The sequence below is a fragment of the Bubalus kerabau genome, chromosome 1 (assembly GCF_029407905.1).
Source record: "Bubalus kerabau isolate K-KA32 ecotype Philippines breed swamp buffalo chromosome 1, PCC_UOA_SB_1v2, whole genome shotgun sequence".
Lineage (NCBI taxonomy): Eukaryota > Metazoa > Chordata > Mammalia > Artiodactyla > Bovidae > Bubalus > Bubalus kerabau.
The window spans coordinates 9128769-9135187 of NC_073624.1; the positions used below are offsets into that span (position 1 = coordinate 9128769).

The 6419-nt window shown below is 60.9% G+C and overlaps 1 non-coding gene across 1 annotated transcript; it reads left to right on the forward strand.

The window, feature by feature from the left end:
* Positions 1 to 1205: 1205 nt before the first annotated feature.
* TRNAG-CCC (transfer RNA glycine (anticodon CCC)) lies at positions 1206 to 1278 on the forward strand. The gene has a single exon. It is a non-coding gene; the product is annotated as a tRNA-Gly (tRNA).
* The last annotated feature ends 5141 nt before the right edge of the window (positions 1279 to 6419 follow it).

Consider the following 6419-nt stretch of genomic DNA (forward strand, 5'->3'; position numbering starts at 1 on the left):
TTCAGCAGAGGTGCAGGGGCAGGGTGGAGGGAAGGCACCCGGGGGCTGTGAAAGGGCCTTGGGAGATGTACGGACCACCATCAGGCCACTGGTGCTTCTGCCTGCCCTGAGGTGGGTGGAGAGAGCAGACTGGCTCCTGGCAATAGAGCTAGGGGTACAGTAGGGAGCCAGGTGTGGGGAGGAGGTCCTCATAGAGCTCAGTCCAGTGGAGGGACAGAGGACAAATGAGAAAACCGACCAACGGAGGGTGCCAGGTGTCAGGGAGGGCCTCCCAAGGAGAGGACCCTTCAGCAGAGACCCAAGGTTGAGAAGGAGCCACTGCACAGAGTGGGGACAGCGGCCCAGGCCCTGGGCCAAGGGCTCAGAAGCCAGTATGTCGGGAACCCCAGCGCAGGGGCAGCAAAGCAGGGGCCCCTAGCCTGGGGAGGGGTGTGGGGCCTTGAGGGCTGGCACGGACATGCCCCACACTCGGGGGTGGCTAGGGCAGAAGCCTGGGCACCGCATCTTGGTCAGCACCCTCTTGGATCAGCAGTCCCAAGGCAGCTGTGCAAAACTTTCAGCCTAAAATAGAACCAGAGGAGGGCTTCGCGGGCTTAAGTGGTTAAGACTCCGTGCTCCCAAGGCAGGAGTCATGGGTTTGATCCCTAGTCGGGGAACTAAGATCCCGCATGCCACGTGGCCAAGACTAAATAAATAAAATAGAACCAGAGGAGATACAAAGTGGAGTTTCTCACACATGTACCCTCAGGGAGACTAAACTTAAGGACTAGGAAACCTGAATTCCTATAAATGCTGGATTTATAGAAAACTGATAGTGTTGATCAGAGGTAGCCTCCCATCAACCTTGGAAAGTTCTGCCAGAAACCACCCAGCTGGGAGGAAGTGGAGCCCCATACACCACCTCTGTGACTCCTCACTCAGGATTTCCAGGACAAAGGCTAGGCTGCCGCATTGAGCCTGACCCTGGGAGGGGCCTCTGGCAGGAGCCTGTGGGCCTGAGTCTGTGGGTCACAGTCCTCCCTGGCTCTGGCATGTGCCCGGACCAGCCACCAGAGCCCCGTGCCCAGGACAGCTGCACCCTCCCAAACCCCCTTGGATGGCAGCTTCCCTCCCCTTCCCCCTGTAACGATGTGAGTCCTCCCACCCCAACCTGAGATGCTCTGCAAGGTTGGCCTGCATTGACTTCAAACTGCATTTCAGGGACTTCCCTGGTGGTCCAGTGGCTAAGACTCTGCACTCCCAATGCAGGGAGCCCGGGTTCGATCCCTGGTCAGGGAACTAGACCCCACATGTCGCAACTAAGAGTTTGCATGCCACAACTAAAGATCCCTCGTGCCGCAACTAAGACCCAGTACAGCCAAATAATAAATAAAAATAAAATTAAAAAAAAAAACACACATTTCACAAAACTCAGGGTTCCCTGAGAAAGGCTGAGGGAGCCCCAGGGCCCTTTCTCCAATGGGAACAGATCACCCTGAACAGGGTCTCATGTTGCAGTCTCCAGTAGCTTGAAGGGGGTCTGGTGCTCCAAAAAGTTGGGGAACCTCTGAGGCCAGGCCTGGACTTCAGGAGCTCTGGGGGCCTGAAACCTCTCAGAAGACCTGACTCTTGCTGCCCCCTGCCCACACCCTCTCTCTCATCAGTTTTTATCCCCACCTTCCCCATCATCTTCTCCCTGGTCCTACTGGCCCAGAGCTCAGACAGTGAGGGTACCACACAACTGCACCCCCACTGGGGGGTTTCCATTTGCTTGCTGTTTGCCAGCTGGGCCTGACCATATGGCCTGGGGACCCCCGGACTCCTGTGCCCAGAGCCATCGCCACCAGCCTGTTGCCAATATGGGCGGAAGCAGCGGGCCCACCTGAGGCCTATCCCAGAACCGCCCTCTGGCAGGGACACTAAGGACTTCTGCTCCAATGTGATCCTTTCATTAGCCGCCAGTGCCATCACAGGTGAGGAAAGAGGTTCAGGGTCAGGGTGCCCAGCCTGACCCACCCTCTAAGTGGCGGCAGAGTGTCCGACCTGGACCTGGGGCTTCCCACTCCCCGCCACCCTCCCCTGCCTTGCCCTCTGCCTGGCCCCTCCCTGGAGCCCCCAGGCCCACCCTCCCCTCACCTGACCCGGTACCTGCCTTGGACCCCAGGGTGGCAAGCCACAGGTGAGGCAGTGTCCCGTCCCAGCGGCTGCAAGGCGCTGCCCGACCCAGCGCCCAGCCCACATGGCGGGAAGGCAGCTGCTTCCTCCCTGAGGGTGGTTCCCTACCCCCAAGGCCAAGCACAGGCCGCAGGTAGGTGGCTACGTGATGAGCCTGCCTTGGCCTGGCCTGGCGCCAGCTCTGCCCTTCACAGGGCCTGGCTTCCCGGCTCCGCCTCCTCCCACTTGTCCGGGCCTCAGTCTCCTCATCTACTGAGGTGCAAACAGATAACCAGGTGGCGGGGCAGGGCAAGGCAGCCCCACCCTGCCGGAGCCGCTCCCCAGAGCCAGGAGCCGAGGAAGTGGAGGACCTGGGGTTTCCATCTCGCAGGTGAGGGGCCTGCTGGTACCCTGCACTCAGGAAACTGCAAGCCCAGCTCCTCTGGGGCCTCGCCCTGCTCCCTCTCTGAGTAGAAGCTCACTGTGAATCCTGCCCTGATTCCCAGGACTGACTCAATGGACATGAGTCTGAGTAAACTCCGGGAGTGGGTGATGGACAGGGAGGCCTGGCGTGCTGCAGTCTATGGGGTCGCAGAGAGTCGGACACGACTGAGCGACTGAACTGATACTGCCCTGACTCCCAGGAGCTGCTGGGCGTGTCCAGTGGGACGCGGATGGGACACGGAGGAGGTACATGCAGGAGAGCTAGGAAGCAGGCTTGCTCCACTGGAGGCAGCCGGTGTCCCAGACGAAGTGCGGACCAGGGTCTGGATCCGACTCTGCCCCTCAGAGGACCTGGGCCGTTCACCTGGACAGGGCCCAGCGCTCCGCCCTGGGGTAGGAGCAGGCAGGGGTGAGGGGCCTCGCTGCGGGTGGCCTCGGATCAGAAATCAGGGAGCTACTCTACTGCCTGGCTCCATGTCCAAGTCCACACTGGCCAGGGCCTTCGTTCTCTGTTAGGAACGGGCCTCTCCAGGGTCCTCCAGAGAGGCTCAAGACATGAAGCAGGCCCTGGCTCCGGAGAAGCGTGGCCGGCAGAGCTGCCCGGGTTGGTGCTGCTAGAGGTAGGATGCGTTAGAAGTCTTTCAACGCACCACCCCCCACCCCAGGACTCCCTTCTCCCCCTCCATACACCCCGAGCTTAGGCTTCATCTCTCAGCAGGGAGTCGGGGGGCCTCGACCCCCGCCTGCCCAGGAGCCCCATCTGCCTGAGGGAACCGCCCTGTCGCTCTGTCTGTCTGCCCCACAGAACCACTATGACCCAGTGTCCCTCTCTGTCACGCAGGATTGGCCCCACCCGGTCGGGTGGCTGAAGGCCTGAGCCAGAGGACAGCCCCACGTGGGGGGCCGGCCAAGGGCTCCGGGGCCGGATTCTCTCTGCAGAGAGAGACGGGCTGGGAGAGGCAGGTGCCATGTGGTGCTGGAAGGGGGAGGAAGGCGGGAGGAGGCCAGGGTCCAGCCAGCGTGGGGCCAAGGCAGCGGGGAGTGGAGCGCAGGCCTGCAATAATGACTCAGGCGGGCTATTAATCGTTAATAGAGCTTCTGATTGAAGGATGGAGAAGAACCAGCTCCTTCCAGTATAGGACAGGAACACGCCGCCCGGCCTTCACGCAGTGTGGCCAGAAGCCCACTTCATGCAGGCCTATTGCTCACATCTTTATCAGTTCAGTTCAGTCGCTCAGTCGTGTCCGACTCTTTGCGACCCCATGGACTGCAGCATGCCAAGCCTCCCTGTCCATCACCAACTCCCAGAGTCTACCCGTATCTTTATGGAGCCCACCAAGGCCAGTGGGGAGGAGACTACCCCAGAGACCCCTGCATCTCGGGCCTGCAGCTCTCGGCCCACCTCCCAGCCACTCGTCCTTCCAGACCCAAATGACCCACCCTGGTCCGTCTGGACAAGAGGGTGACCAGAGCAGATGGCCCTGCCCTGCCTCAGTGTCCATGTCTGCGAAACAGAGATTAGGCTCACAGCGAGGAGAAGCAAGGCCAGTCAGACCGGGGCTGAGCACCTTCTGCCTCTATGAGAGCGGGAACTCATTTCCAGGCCCAGCACAGTAGGAGATGCCCCTAGCCCCATCTCTCAGGAGCCCCATCTCTCAGGAGGAGGGCAGGGCACTGCGATTCAGGCAGCAGCTGCCGAGATCCAGAATCCAGAGGCACCGTTCTCAAATCCGGCCCCCGTGCCTTCGCACTCCTGTGCGATCCTGGGCAGGTCACTTAATATCCCTGAACCTCAGAGTCCCCCATCTGCGATGTGGGACCACCCCAGCCCCTTACCCCAGGAGGATTAAATAGGATGACACCCAGAGAGAGACCAGTCCGCCAAGCTTCCAGGCTGGGGTCAATGCCCGCTCTCCACATGCCCTCCGTGTGCCTGGATGGCCTGGCAGGGATGCTGGTAGGCCAGTTGGCACTTCCCTCCAAAAGGCCCCTCCTCCTCTTCCTCCTCACTGGTCTCCCTCTTGTCTATATCTTTTTCAGTCTTGAAATTTTTTTTTTTTTTTTTTTTGCCACCTCTGGGCATGTGGGATCTTAGTTTCCCAGCCAGGGATTGAACCCATGCCCTCCTGCAGTGAAAACGCAGAGTCCTAACCACTGGACTGCCAGGGAAGTCCCCTCTCTTGAAATTCTCGATTTTTGAACAAAGGGCCCTACACTTTCCTTTGGCATTGAGCCCCACCAGTTCTGTCACTGCAAAGGCCCCATCGGGCCACATCTCCCTGCTCTGAACCCTCATCGCACTCAGAATAAAATCCCAACTCCTTTCTGTACCCACAGGCCCTGGCCATCTGGTCCCTGCATCTTTGCTGACCTCATGTCCCTCGTCCACGTGACTCCAGCCACAGTCGCTGCCTCTCGTCCCTTCCACACCCCAGGTTCACCTGTCTCAGGGTCCTCACCCTGGCTGTTCCCTCTGCCTGGAATGCCCTTCCCTCGGATCTCCACATGCCGGCTGCCGCTTAGAGGGGCCTTCCTGACCAACCCGCTAAAGCCAGCTAAAGCAGTGGTCCCCTCCCCGGTCACGGGCTCCGCAACACTCCACTGCGGAAGCCGTCTGTCTCCTTGTTTGTGTGTTAGTGGTCTGTCTCTCCCACCCACACCCTGCTCCCTTGGAATGTCAACAACAGGAGAGCAGGGTCACCATGGGCCAGTCTCCGGTCCCTGCTGCTCCCCACTCCCTAAGGGAAAGCCCACCCTGGAGCAGGAGCTTCACAAACAGCTGCTGAGTGAGTACGGAACCCGGATGGGAAGTGGTGCTAGACTCCACGCCTAGCAGGATGCTCTGTGCTGTGCTGAGAAAGCCCCCTGCCCCCTCCCCGCTGAGATCAGCGCCATCCTTCCCAGGCAGGCAGCCCCGGCAGTGCCAGCCCCTCCCGCTCAGGCTCGCCCATCCTCCAGGGACAATGTACAAAGGGCCACTTCAGCTCCATCTCCAGCCCAGAAGGCCTGAGAGTGGGGGAAGGGAGGGGAGGAGAGCAGAGGGGAGGAGAGGGGAGGGAAGAGGAGGGGAGGGGAGGGTCCGCCCCACCCCTTCTCTGTCCTCACGGTGCTTTCTCTTGCTCAGGCTGGGTGGGCGATCGAGTCAAGCTGCAGCTGGAGGAACTTTGTCCTGGGCGTTGCACCCTGGGAGGTCGGGGTGGGAGCGTGCCTGTGCTGTGGGGGTGGTGGGGCGAGAGGGTGCCCATGCCCAGGGTGGTGGGGTGCCCAGGCACAGGACAGAGGCAGAGGTTGGTCCCCGTGTTCCTAGGCAGTGGGAGTGGAAGGTCTCCCACGGGCACCTCCCCATGTGTACGGGGGGTAGGGTGCACCCGTGTACGCGGGAGGCCTGAGCACCGGCTGGGCTGAGGGACACAGATGGGCAGACTCCACAGGATCCCTGACGGGCCACAGGGAGGGCAGGGTTTTACAGTCAGTTCCCATCATGCCTGCGTGCCACCCTCGGCCGCAAGAGAGGGCGCAAAGAACTCGCTCCAATGGTTGTTCTAACAACCTGAGCCAATGACCTGTGACCTGAGCCTGGCACCCAGGACAGGGGGACAACTGCGGCCATTACCAACTTGCCTCCTTCTGTGCCCCACCGGTGATGTGAGCTGCCACCCGGGAGCCCATGCCAGGACCCCAGGAGCCACCCTAAAGCCTCCCTCTCACTGACCCTACACACCTGTCACCAAGGCAGGTCTATTCCGTGTGCCCTGAAACCTCTCAAGCCCCACCCTTCACCCTGTGCCCTGTCCCCCGCTGGCTGTGTCACCGCCAGTGCTCACCTGGACAACAGCTGTGGC